General features: G+C 38.8%; 1 pseudogene; it reads left to right on the plus strand.

Moving 5' to 3' along the window:
- Nucleotides 1-3,352: 3,352 nt before the first annotated feature.
- Nucleotides 3,353-6,808, plus strand: LOC139702164 (biogenesis of lysosome-related organelles complex 1 subunit 5-like; annotated as a pseudogene).
- The last annotated feature ends 8,184 nt before the right edge of the window (nucleotides 6,809-14,992 follow it).

A 14,992-nucleotide genomic window follows, 5' to 3' on the forward strand; every position in this document is an offset into this window, starting at 1 on the left:
TGAATCACCAATAACACTTCTCTTATGCCATGGGGCTCGTACTGAGTAAAATCAGGTTACTTGAACATAAGCACTGTGACACCATGACATTCAATGCAATAATCAAGACAGCTAACTAAAGTGACTAATGGGTGGGTAGCATATATAGTGTGGATATGCTGGACAGAGGGATGATTCATACTCCAGGTGATGGAGCAGGACGGCATGAGATTTCATCATGCTTCTCAGAATGGCACATAGCTTAAAACTTATGAATTATTTCTGGGATTTTCCATTTCATATTTTCAAACTGTAGCTGACTGAGGGTAATGAAACCTTAGAAAGCAAAGCTGTGGATAAGGACTACCATGTACAAAGGTGAACTGTGTGGGCTGGGGCTGGGGCTCAGCAGTAGAGCGCTTGCCTAGCACAGGCAAGGCCCTGGGTTCGATCCTCAGCACCACATAATAATAAATAAATAAATTAAAGATATTGTGTCCAACTACAACTAAAGAATAAATATTTTTTAAAAAAAGGTGAACAGTGTGCCTTAGTATGTTTTACTCTTCAGAATCTGTCCTAGAGAAATTCATTCTTAGGTCCCAAGGCACATGGCTAGGGAAATCAGTGTAGCACTGTTGGTGCGCACATTGGAAATGCCAATCACAACAGGAATGGTCACATGCTGTATGCACAAGTTCAGAAAGAGGGAAAGAGATTACCAGGGAAATTTAAAATATACTGACATGAAAATATATCTAAATACATACTGCTAACTAAGTATATCATTTATGTACTAAAGCAAACAGAAATAAGAAGATATATTTCTCCAGGTACATTTATATATGATATTCCCCCCAACACACACACACAAAAAACCACCTTGGTCTGGTTCACTCTGACAAGGGAAGAAGCTTTTGCCATACCACAAATGCCCAAATTATTTACATGAATGTGCTGATTTAACCCAGAATTTAAAATGAGAAGGAAATTAACATAAAAATGGTGTGAAGTATTTTATACAAATATTTAATTATATAAATGTGTAATGTATCATGTCTATGAAAATATTTCACACTTATATAATAAATTATATAGAAATTGTAAGAGTATATATTTATAATAGTATTTGTTATTTTTATTTATTTTTGCAATGCTAGGGATTGAACCCACAGCCTCACATGTGCTACGCAAGTACTGTACACTGAGCTACATCCCTAGTCCCTACTATATATTTATAATATAATAATAAATAAAATATAATCATCATAAAATATATAAGACATAAATTACAGAAAAAGCAATAACTTCTGAAGGACCTATGCTTTCCCCAAAGCCCATCAGTATGTGCTTGATGCAACTTCTCTGCCTAATCATCCTTTGTAGGAATAATCATTAAGGATTTGTTCCAGCACTATATTTCAGCAGAGACCTTCTCAAGTAGGCTGCCCACACTCCCAACATTGCTCCACAGCACACCACCCTGTGGAGGCCCCAGGGAAACAGAAACCAGCACAGACTGAGCAGTTTATCAACAACACAGTGTTCATGCCACTGCTCAGAATGGCTGAATGTGAAGCCATAGCTATTCAATGTGGCTGCATGGGAAATGAAGGAGACTGAGTCTTTCCTTTTCTCAAAAACTGACAATAAAATAAGTAATTCTCCCTGTACATAATGACAGCATTTGCAGTTCAGAGGAGAACTCCTAATCCAGTGGCAGTGGGTCTTCCATTGTGTTGGAAGAAAGAGGCCCAAGTCCAAAGCCAGATTAAGTCAGCAGCTGGCTAAGGGGATGGGACCCTGGCTGTGTGCCTCAGCCTCTTCATTTATAAGGTGGGCTTGAGACCCTGGCAGTAGAGAGTGGCCTACTCTTTATAAACTCCATCTGCAGGGGCTGGGCATGTAGCTCAGTAGTAAAGATGCTGCTATGTGCAATGCCCTGGGATGTATCACCACCACTGAAAAAAAAATTAAAAAAAAATAGAATTATAAACTGCAGACAGTTGGGGCTGGGATTTCACAGTAAGAACTGCCTCCCTGCTTGCAAACACCTTTGTATACCAGGCTCCTCCTGGAGGTCCTGGCAATCTGGTGTGTATGTTTATATCCTATCTAGTTGTCCTGAAAGGTCAAGACCCTGAAAGCAATTAACAATTTTTATTATTATGACATTTTTTTTCCTGTAAAAGTTTCCCAAACCTAAACAAGCACATTGCCATTCTTGTGTAATGACCAGCCAAATTCTAGCAATTTCAGGAAAGACAGGAGTCTGTTGGATTTAAAACCTAGATTCTTACATAATCTAAACTCTCAGAGCATCAGAAATGGTTTGAGGAAAACAGATGCTTACTGGAAATGATGATTTGGGCCATGATTTGGACCTAAATGGATAAAGCAAAAAGCTAGTTTATTAATACTTCATGATCCAGAGTACAACTGCAGGAATGGTCACATGCTGTATGCACAAGTTCAGAAAGAAGGAAAGAGATTACCAGGGAAATTTAAAATACACTGACATGAAAAGATATCTAAACACATACTGCTTTCAAGTCATGCTGATGGTAAACAAGGTGGGCAGCCATGGGTTGTTTTGTGGCCAGTTGTCCTCATGCCTTGGGCTCTGCTTGGCTCATGAGGACACCCCTTGATGTCAGAAATCATTAAAACAAAAACAACAACAAAACAACATCAAAAGAAGGGGTGTTTCTATTTATATGAATACTTTGGGGGCTATTTCAGGAATTGCTGCTGTCCCATCTCTCTCCTCATCTAAACATCACACACAAAGCTTGTTTTACTAATTGTGTACAATGGTGTGGTCTTGGAAGACAGGCCTGGGGCATTCATAGTGTGGGACCTTCCCACAACCAGGACTAAAGGAATACATTCTTTCTTGCCATTCAATTCCTTCACCCCATGTGACAAGCACTCTGTCTTCTTGCCCCAGCTGGGCCAGGTGTGCATGGGGCAGGGAGGTGCATGCAGTTTTACAAAACCTTGGCAGACTCTGGCAAGTGAGCTGAGACCCGTGTGACAGAATCCAACACTCACCTGGCCATCTGCAGTGTGGCCAGCCTCCCCCATAGACACCTGAACTGCTAAAATGTGGCCTTTACACTGAATGATCCAGTTCACCTTGTGTGTCTGGGATTCTTTTCTGGGCTCCATGTTTGCAGACCACTCCATCTGTGTCTATTTTCTGTTATTACTAGAAAATGGGTAATAGGTTAAGCCAGGACTGTGCTCAATGTGGAAGTCTTTGGGGAATGGTTTTATTGACTTCCTCTCATGTTGATTTGTGTATTTCATTTTCAAATAGCGAACCAATCTCTTGCTTGGTGGCTGTGAGCATTCCTATCCATGAATCAACATGCCTTTGCTGACCCGACTCACTGAGCCGAACATAGAAGACTCCAATGGTGGTAATGATCTTCACCCCATTGGTGGTCACACACTGGTAGTAGCTAGTGTCTCTTGTGTCCAGGTCTTAGATTCACAGTTGAGAGTCATATTCCATCTTTTAGATGATAATCTGCCTTGGCTCTTGCACGACAGGGGCATTGTTCTTCAGCCACCACATGTTGGGAGGTGGGTTTCCTGCCACCTTTCAGTGCAGATTTGCTGTCTGGCCCTGGACAATGGTGTTTTGTTGGCTGGCTCTAGAAAAATTAGAAAGTAACCTGCCAAGAAGAGAGGTTATGAAAAAGCAAACATCAGTGGGAGGTGGAAGAAAGTGACCCTGGGGGCTCCTACTTGAACTACTTGTAAGGGAAGGTTTCCATTTTTGCTTACACATACACATACAATGGATTCCAGGTCTTGGAATTAATTACATTACATTCCACAATGTTGCACTGAATACCAAGTTAGGTAATAGGAGCTGTTGCTACTGGGAAAACACAGGGTCAGGTTCCTGGGATTCTCTGGCCACATTTTTGTCAATCAATTGATACAAAACTACATTTGTTTCTGTTTAAAGATTCCTTACTTAATACAGATTGTTGATTCATTCATACTGAAATCAAGGACAACATCCTGCAACTTGTGTGCAAATGAGGCTTCTCTAACATATATATTTCCTCTTGGAGGGACATGGAAGCTTGATTGTGCTTTTGCACAGTACATAGCACTTCAGCACTATGCCTGGGGGTCCTTTAAGCAGCAAAATTACCAACACAAAGTAATTAGGGTGAGAAAAGAAAACATGTTAGCAGCATGAGAACATTGGCCCTCTGGGGACACAATTCTTAAGAGCTGTGTGCAATTCCCATGATATCCCACCCTTTGCGCCCTATTCTGGGGTCCTTGCACACCTTGCTCTGGTGCTCTATAAACTCTAGCAAGAAGTATGAGTCATAGTCCTTTTCCCCGAGTTCCCACAGGGAAGGGGTGTCTAGGCCAGGCTGCTGTGTTAAGCTTCACTCTCTGACAAACTCACAAATCAATTCAGCAAAATAGCAAGATACAAAATTGACACCCATAAATTAATTGTATCTATCTTATCATTTAATATTTAAAATAAGTTTTTAGATATATAATAAGATGAGTTTGTTAATAGTATAATTATTTCATTTTCCATGTGAAGAAAGTGATTTGAAAAAAGCTAAGGGATTGTCTAGGTCAGCATCAGCTGAAGACATTGCTCTTTTCTCTTCACTGAATTTCCTCCCAGGGCTACCCATGCTCCCTTGAATGGTTCTCATTGTTTTATGACAATATAGATTGTTTTCTACTTGGATGAAGCCCAAAATTGATATGTCCAAAAATGATCTCCATAACTCACTTTAGATTTTTTACTCAAATTAGTGCCTTGCCCATATCTATCCCCGTGTCTTGGTGAACAGTTTTTAAGTTGGGTTAACTTTAGGATTGAAAGGGTAAAGTTTCTAAGCTGCAAAGCCTGAGTTAAAAAGTAAAGGACTAGGTATTGTAAAGTTTCTGAACTGCACACAGAACCTGAAATTCCTGAGGCAGTTAAGACAATGCCCCACTGATCATTTAGTTGATTAATAATCTAGGACCCTCTGTAGCTTGGCACGTAGGCATTCAGGGCCCAAACCAATCAGTTTGAATGTGTACCCCGCTTAGGAGTGACCAATCACCCCTGCTTGACCTGTTCCCGCCAATGAATGTGCTAATCATGTATGAGAGTTGTTGTTCAATTTTCCCGCGCCTCATGATGATTTGTTCTGATGTATGCAAAGCCCCCGCCCTCCCCAAAAAGTGTACTTAAGCACTGCTTAACCTCTGCTCTGGGCTCTGGGCTGCTCTCCCTTCTTGAGTGAGCACGGAGCCCCAGCATGCTGGATTGGATCCTCAATAAATCCCCTTTTGCTGATTGCATGAGCCAGTCTCTTGGTGGTCTCTTCCTCTGACGTTCGCGGGACCCTTACAGGATATCTCTTGCCCTAAACTCCCCTAGAATTTCAATTGCTATTCTGATATTTCACTATAAGTATGGTGTTTTATTTTTGCAATGTGTTGTGCTAACTGCCACTGCTTTGATTCTTTCCCATTTTTTAAACTATAAAAAGGCAAGGCTGTGAGACTAAAATATGAGGATGGAACTAAGAATAGAGGACATTGGTCATAAACAAATGAGAAAGAAAGTTTAAAATTAAAATATAGGTAGCTGTCTTATAATAGTGCTTTAGTCATCTCTATCTCCCAGGTATTTGAAGTAGCCCTTCCTGTATAGAGAAGGCACTGTTACTGAAACATGGTACCTCACATGCTGTGCTACTCAGCCTCCTCACCTATTCTGTGTAATCATCTATCCAGAATCCCACATTATTGATTAATTTTGCAATGGGCTTGGATGTTTGGCTAATGAAAAGCAGATTAGGAAAAAATGAAACTATTTATTTTATTCTCTTTGTCTGTTTCTGCTAAGGAACACCCATTGCTACTCTTAATAAAAAAATCTTGCCTTGATAGTCAAGAAATAATTTAATCATTTGGAAATTGATACATAATTATTTGGGGTTTTTTCTTAGTCAATTTGTGGTTTCCTTAGGATTCTTGACCAGGCCACAAACCCTTTTTCTCTGTGAATCCCCTAAACTTTTCTGATATTCTTTGCTCTGGAAAGTTTTGGTCTCCTAACTATATTCAGAAAACAAATTCTGTGCTCCAAGTAATTGATGTCACTCCACAGTCTGACCATGAAAGAGCATTTTGTTCTTAAGAATCTGAAATAGTGGCCAGTCGGGATATGTGGAGGAGGGACAGAGACCCTTGTGGGTTGTGAGGTTGCCCCTGGCGGCAGCGGTGGCAAGAAAAGGGACTCACTGGGGACTGCGGGCTCAGCACTATCATTATCAAGGATCTTGGAGAAATTCATTCAAGGCTTTTGGATTACAGATCAGTTATTCAAGGTGAAACTCGTTATTATTTTGTAAAATAATTTGAAGAAAAATGTGGTCTTTGCTAAGACCACATTTTTCTTCAAATTATTAACTTGGTCTTTGCTGACGAATGTGTGTTCTTGAAAATTGGAAGAATATGATCCATGAAACAAATGAACATACTCTTCCCAAATGCAGACAAATGATGCAGGACAACTTGAAAGAAGTTCTCCAGAGATTGCAAGCAGCTAATGACTCCGTCTGTAGACTCTAGCAGAGGGAACAGGAATGAAGAAAGATGTTATCATGACCACTTAATAGCTACTGAGAAACAGCATCAACTCCAGTGGGAGGATTTCATGAAAGAACAACCCCACAGTCAGGCTGAGGTGGATGCAAAACACAGAAGAACCGTGGAGAGGCTTAAAGAGCAATATGCTGAGATGGAGAAGGGACTAGCAAAATTCTCAAGTTTTTAAGAACTTGAATCACAACATTGACAAATGAAGGAGAAGATATTGACTCCTCCACAAAATACTCCCACCAAAATTTAGCCTCTGCTTCAAGCTTAGAATACCTTCAGTGGCACTTTACAGAGGCACACAGAGAAACTGCAGCTGGAGCCTGACTGAATGGCCAATAGAAGAGTGCGATACCATTCCTGTTTTAAGTGCCTAAATATGATCATTTGAATGGGGAAGAAAAGGGGGAAAATGGGATGAATTTACCCTTTGTCAGAATTTGATTTGTTTTCTGATCAAATTCTGATTAGCTGAGAGAACTATAACTACAGACTTCTTAGAAAGATAATTCAACTCATTCTCATAGAGAGTTGATGTTAATTACTGTAGCTTAAAGGCAGGTAGTGAGAGACATAAGGTTGCATAAAGTGTCATTCCATGAGCAATGTAAACAAACAACTGGCCTTGGAACAAAGATCACATTTAAAAGAGGGAATAATCAAAGCATTGTCTCCACTATGACAAAGATAGCTGCAGTGTTGCTGGCAATGCCTGTTGGGAAAGATCAGATTTTACAGTGCAGCAGAGTGCCCTGCATTTCCCTGGAGGACAAGACGCATGTGTGTTAAGCTTTGTGGCCTTACAGCTCTTAGTATTTTCATCTTTTGAAACTTGCTTAGGAGGAAAAGCTTACCAAACATATATTTTGGCTTTTAGCCTTTTTCCAAGAACCACAATCTTGCCCATAGTATTTACCTCATTTTTGTGTCTGTTTTTCTGTGGATAAACTTTACAAGATAAATAATGTCTATACGTGTTCAACTGTTTAATGAATAATCAGCAAATTCTGCCAAGGAGTCCCTCTGGAACCATATAAGCATTCTGGCTCTGAATGAACCAGAAGTGTTTGTCCATGTGGCAAATGATCCATGTTAAATGTGAATTCTTTTTAATGTTCATGTCTGTTCTCATAAGCAGGTGTATTATGATGAAATGTACCAATTTTGTCATCACTGTGATTCTTAAAATTCTGCATTTAGAAATTAAGTTGAAGAACTAAGTTGATTTTGTTTGCCATACACCAAGCAAAAGTAAATGCAATAATTTCAAGAGATTTATGGAAAATGAATTTGAGGTATGGCCAAATCTTTGTAATAGTTTTCATTGCTTTTAAGTCAAGAAAGGTACAAGAAAGAAAATATCTAACTCTCTCATCTTATCTCAGTGTTGTGACTGCAGAAAATTGACAATGCTTGACTGTGTAAATTTACTACTTACTGTCAAAGCTTCATTCTTGGCTGCATGTTGAAAATGTGATTAAAGTTAATAGAGGAGATGAAAAAGAAAAGAATCTGAAATAGAAAAATTGTTTTGGAAACTCTACATTGAGCAATTTTTTGAAAATTGAAAAAACTAGATTTTTCTAGGTGTCATAAACCACTGTACACCAAAATTTGATTAATTCTTTTAGTATAAACCACATGGAAACTTCAAATATCCAGCAATAAATGTGGATTGAATTTTACTCTGTTAGTATTCAAACAATGATTTTTATCCTCTATATATCTTTAAAAAATGAAAGTTATATTTCTATTCCCCAATCTAGAAAATGTTATTTTCACAGTGAATGATTTCTATTAAAACATATTAAAAATTATAATAAATATTTCTCAACAATTCTAATGACTATTAGAATAACCACTTTTTTTGTTTTGCATTTGTCATGCTACATTAAAGCATATAAAAATAACTTTATCAGATACATAGAAACTAAAAATGGTTTGAAATGCAATCAATTTTACCTTAGACTAAAAGGAAAGAAAACACTACTCTTAATCCATATTTAAGTAAATAATGAACTTTACAATATATGGAAAGCATGTTTACCAAGATAGCTAATGCTAATATAAGTTTTCATAAGAACTATAAAGAGGGGAGATATTGCAGTTGTTAGTTTTGTCTACATTGCTATCGACATTAGAAAGCATATTTTATATTATATTACATTTAGGGGGAACTTGGGTAAATTTGTTAGCAGTCTGTCCTTTAGGAGACAGACTCTTCTGTGTTTTTATTAATATCACTGGTTATACTATGAATTGGCTATACTATTCAGACACCACAGACTGTATTTTTTCTGAAGAATGAGATGTACATCCTACATATCCCCCTAAATAATAGATTTTAAAGCACTATTTTATATTTAGAAAAATCAGTATATTTTTTTAAATTTTTTATTGTTGGTTGTTCAAAACATTACATAGTTCTTGATATATCATATTTCACACTTTGATTCAAGTGGGTTATGAACTCCCATTTTTAGCCCATATACAGATTGCAGAATCACATCAGTTACACATCCATTGATTTACATATTGCCATACTAGTGTCTGTTGTGTTCTGCTACCTTTCCTATCCTCTACTATCCCCCCTCCCCTCCCCTCCCCTCCCCTCTTCTCTCTCTACCCCCTCTACTGTCATTCATTTCTCCCCCTTGTATTATTTTTCCCTTTCCCCTCATTTCCTCTTGTATGTACTTTTGTATAACCCTGAGGGTCTCCTTCCGATTCCATGCAATTTCACTTCTCTCTCCCTTTCCCTCCCACCTCTCATCTCTGTTTAATGTTAATCATCTTCTCATGCTTTTCGTCCCTACTCTGTTCTTAGTTACTCTCCTTATATCAAAGAAGACATTTGGCATTTGTTTTTTAGGGATTGGCTAGCTTCACTTAGCATAATCTGCTCTAATGCCATCCATTTCCCTGCAAATTCTATGATTTTGTCATTTTTTAATGCAGAGTAATACTCCATTGTGTATAAATGCCACATTTTTTTTATCCATTCATCTATTGAAGGGCATCTAGGTTGGTTCCACAGTCTTGCTATTGTGAATTGTGCTGCTATGAACATCGATGTAGCAGTGTCCCTGTAGCATGCTCTTTTTAGGTCTTTAGGGAATAGACCGAGAAGGGGAATAGCTGGGTCAAATGGTGGCTCCATTCCCAGCTTTCCAAGAAATCTCCATACTGCTTTCCAAATTGGCTGCACCAATCTGCAGTCCCACCAGCAATGTACAAGTGTACCCTTTTCCCCACATCCTCGCCAGCACTTGTTGCTGTTTGACTTCATAATGACTGCCAATCTTACTGGAGTGAGATGGTATCTTAGGGTGGTTTTGATTTGCATTTCTCTGACTGCTAGAGATGGTGAGCATTTTTTCATGTACTTGTTGATTGACTGTATGTCCTCCTCTGAGAAGTGTCTGTTCAGGTCCTTGGCCCATTTGTTGATTGGGTTGTTTGTTATCTTATTGTCTAATTTTTTGGGTTCTTTGTATACTCTGTATATTAGGGCTCTATCTGAAGTGTGAGGAGTAAAGATTTGTTCCAAGGATGTAGGCTCCCTATTTACCTCTCTTATTGTTTCTTTTGCTGAGAAAAAACTTTTTAGTTTGAGTAAGTCCCATTTGTTCATTCTAGTTATTAAATTTTGTGTTATGGGTGTCCTATTAAGGAATTTGGAGCCCGACCCCACAGTATGTAGATCATAGCCAACTTTTTCTTCTATCAGACGGCATGTCTCTGATTTGATATCAAGCTCCTTGATCCATTTTGAATTAACTTTTGTGCATGGTGAGAGAAAGGGATTCAGTTTCATTTTGTTGCATATGGATTTCCAGTTTTCCCAGCACCATTTGTTGAAGATGCTATCCTTCCTCCATTGCATGCTTTTAGCCCCTTTATCAAATATAAGATAGTTGTAGTTTTGTGGATTGGTTTCTGTGTCCTCTATTCTGTACCATTGGTCCACCCACCTGTTTTGGCACCAGTACCATGCTGTTTTTGTTACTATTGCTCTGTAGTATAGTTTGAAGTCTGGTATCGCTATACCGCCTGATTCACACTTCCTGCTTAGCATTGTTTTTGCTATTCTGGGTCTTTTATTTTTCCATATGTATTTCATGATTGCTTTCTCTATTTCTACAAGAAATGCCGTAGGGATTTTGATTGGCATTGCATTAAACCTATAAAGAACTTTTGGTAATATCGCCATTTTGATGATGTTAGTTCTGCCTATCCATGAACAGGGTATATTTTTCTATCTTCTAAGATCTTCTTCTATTTCTCTCTTTAGGGTTCTGTAGTTTTCATTGTATAAGTCTTTCACCTCTTTTGTTAGGTTGATTCCCAAGTATTTTATTTATTTTTTTTTTTTTGAGGATAATGTGAATGGAGTGGTTGTCCTCATTTCCATTTCAGAGGATTTGTCGCTGATATACAGGAATGCCTTTGATTTATGCGTGTTGATTTTATATCCTGCCACTTGGCTGAATTCATTTATTAGCTCTAATAGTTTCTTTGTAGACCCTTTGGGTCTGCTAGATATAGAATCATGTCACCTGCAAATAGTGATAATTTAAGTTCTTCTTTTCCTATTTTTATGCCTTTAATTTCTTTCATCTGTCTAATTGCTCTGGCCAGTGTTTCGAGAACTATGTTGAATAGAAGTGGTGAGAGAGGGCATCCCTATCTTGTTCCAGATTTTAGAGGGAATGCCTTCAATTTTTCTCCATTCAGAATGATGCTAGCCTGAGGCTTAGCATAGATTGCTTTCACAATATTGAGGTATGTTCCTGTTATCCCTAGTTTTTCTAGAGTTTTGAACATAAAGGGATGCTGTACTTTGTCGAATGCTTTTTCCGCATCTATCGAGATGATCATATGGTTCTTATTTTTAAGTCTATTGATGTGGTGAATAACATTTATTGATTTCCGTATATTGAACCAGCCTTGCATCCCAGGGATGAATCCTACTTGATCATGGTGCACAATTTTTTTGATATGTTTTTGTATCCAATTCGCCAGAATTTTATTGAGGATTTTTGCATCTAGGTTCATTAGAGATATTGGTCTGTAGTTTTCTTTCTTTGAAGTGTCTTTGTCTGGTTTAGGTATCAGGGTGATGTTGGCCTCGTAGAATGAATTTGGAAGTTCTCCCTCTTTTTCTATTTCCTGAAGTAGCTTGAAAACTATTGGTATTAGTTCCTCTTTAAAGGTTTTGTAAAACTCTGCTGTATACCCATCCCGTCCTGGGCTTTTCTTAGTTGGTAGTCTTTTGATGGTTTCTTCTATTTCCTCAATTGATATTGGTCTGTTTAGGTTGTCTATATCCTCCTGACTCAATCTGGGCAGATCATATGACTTAAGAAATTTATCTATGCTTTCACTATCTTCTAATTTATTGGCGTATAAGGATTCAAAATAATTTTTGATTATCTTCTGTATTTCTGAAGTGTCTGTTGTGATATTGCCTTTTTCATCCCGTATGCTAGTAATTTGAGTTCGCTCTCTTCTTCTCTTCGCTAGCATGGCTAAGGGTATGTCGATTTTGTTTATTTTTTCAAAGAACCAACTTTTAGTTTTGTCAATTTTTTCAATTGTTTCTTTTGTTTCGATTTCATTAATTTCAGCTCTGATTTTCATTATTTCTTGCCTTCTACTTCTTTTGCTGTTGTTTTGCTCTTCTTTTTCTAGGTTTTTAGATGAAGTATGAGATCATTTATTCATTGTTTTTTTTTTTTTCTTTTTTTAAGGAATGAACTCCAAGCAATGAATTTTCCTCTTAGAACTGCTTTCAATGTGTCCCATAGATTCCGATATGTTGTGTCTGTGATTTCATTAATCTCTAAGAATTTTTTAATTTCCTCCTTGATGTCTTCTATAACCCATTGATCATTCAGTAACCTATTGTTCATTCTCCAAGTGATGTATGCTTTTTCCTTCCTTCTTTTATCGTTGATTTTCAGTTTCATTCCATTATGATCAGATAGGATGCATTGTATTATCTCTACTCCTTTATATTGTCTAAGAGTTGCCCTGTGACATAATATATGATCTATTTTTGAGAAGGATCCATGTGCTGCTGAGAAAAAAAGTGTAACTGCTTGATGTTGGGTGGTATATTCTATATATGTCAATTAAGTCTAGGTTATTAATTGTGTTATTGAGTTCTATAGTTTCCTTATTCAACTTTTGTTTGGAAGATCTGTCCAGTGGCGAGAGAGGTGTGTTGAAGTCTCCCATGATTATTGTATGGTGGTCTATTAGACTCTTGAACTTGAGAAGAGTTTGTTTGATGAACATAGCTGCACCATTGTTTGGGGCATATATATTTATGATTGTTATGTCTTGTTGGTGTATGGTTCCCTTAAGCAGTATGTAGTGTCCCTCTTTATCCCTTTTGATTAACTTTGGCTTGAAATCTATTTTATTTGATATGAGTATGGACACTCCTGCTTGTTTCCGAAGTCCATATGAGTGATATGATTTTTCCCAACCTTTCACCTTCAGCCTATGTATGTCTTTTCCTATCAAATGCGTCTCCTGTAGGCAGCATATTGTTGGGTCTTGTTTTGTCATCCATTCTACTAGCCTGTGTCTCTTTATTGGTGAGTTTAAGCCATTAACATTTAGGGTTATTATTGAGATATGGGTTGTTCTTCCAGCCATATTTGTTTATTTCTGTTACTAAACATGGTTTGTTTTCCTCTTTGATTATTTCCCCCCTTTACTGTCCTACCTCCCACTGTTGGTTTTCATTGTTATTTTCCATTTCCTCTTCCTGTAATGTTTTGCCGAGGATGTTTTGAAGAGATGGTTTTCTAGCTGCAAATTCTTTTAACTTTTGTTTATTGTGGAAGGTTTTAATTTCATCTTCCATCCTGAAGCTTAATTTTGCTTGATACACAATTCTTGGTTGGAACCCATTTTCTTTCAGTGTTTGAAATATATTATTCCAGGATCTTCTAGCTTTCAGAGTCTGTGATGAAAGATCAGATGTTATCCTGATTGGCTTACCCCTAAATGTGATCTGCTTCCTTTCTCTTGTAGCTTTTAAAATTCTCTCCTTATTCTGTATGTTGGGCATCTTCATTATAATGTGTCTAGGTGTGGATCTCTTATGATTTTGCACATTCGGCATCCTGTAGGCTTCTAGGATTTGGGATTCTGTCTCATTTTTCAAGTCTGGGAAGTTTTCTCGTATTATTTCATTGAATAGATTACTCATTCCTTTGGTTTGGAGTTCTATACCTTCCTGTATCCCAATGACTCTTAAGTTTGGTCTCTTAATGTTATCCCATATTTCTTGGATGTTCTGCTCATAGTTTCTTAACAGTCTTGCTGAGCTGTCTATGTTCTTTTCAAGTTGAAATACTTTGTCTTCATTGTCTGGTGTTCTATCTTCTAAGTGTTCTACTCTGCTGGTAGTATTCTCAATTGAGTTTTTAAGTTGGTTTATTGCTTCCTGCATTTCTAGGATTTCTGTTTGTTTGTTTTTTATAACATCTATCTCCCTGTATAGTTGATCCTTTGCTTCCTGGATTTGTAATTCATTGTCGAAGTGATCTTTCATTGTCTGATTTTGCTGTCTAATGTCTTCCTTGAGACTCCAGATCATCTGAAGCATGTATATCCTGAATTCTTTATCTGACATTCCATCTGCTGCAGCTGTTACCTCTTCTAAAGTTGAGTTGACCTGCATTGCTTGTGGTCCTTTCTTTCCTTGTCTTTTCATACTGCTTGCGTTTCTTTCTGCTTGGTGAAACTGTTGTGTTTTTGAATAATTTTTCCCCCTATATATTTATATTGCTCTTGTATAGTTGAAGTCTCCCTTGCAGGGTCTGGCGGCAGTCTGCCTACCTTGCAGGCGCGGGCGGCGGCTCTGCTCTGCCCCTCCTCCAATTAGTGTGAGGTGTCTACCACGCCCGCGGACCCCTGGGCCTGATCCGCCGGTCTGTCGCAGGTCTGCCTACCTTGTAGGCGCAGGCGACGGCTCTGCCCTGCCCCTCCTACCACGCCTGCGGACCGCTGGGCCTGATTTGCGGGTTGGTAGCCGGTCTGCCCACCCTGCAGGCACGGGTGGCAGTTCCGCTCCGCCCCCACTCCAATTGGGGTCACGTGACCACCACACAGGCGGGCCGCTGGGCCTGATCCGGGCGCTGGCGAAGGCTCTGCTCTGTCCCTACCCCAGTTGGGGTGATGTGTGTACCACGCTGGCAGGCCGCTGGGCCTGATCCGCCGGTCTTTCGCAGGTCTGCTTACCTTGCAGGCGCGGGCGACGGCTCTGCCCTGCCCCTCCTACCACGCCCGCAGACTGCTGGGCCTGATCTGCAGGTTGGTCGCAGGTCTGCCCACCTTGCAG

The sequence above is a fragment of the Marmota flaviventris genome, chromosome 16, assembly GCF_047511675.1.
Source record: "Marmota flaviventris isolate mMarFla1 chromosome 16, mMarFla1.hap1, whole genome shotgun sequence".
NCBI lineage: Eukaryota > Metazoa > Chordata > Mammalia > Rodentia > Sciuridae > Marmota > Marmota flaviventris.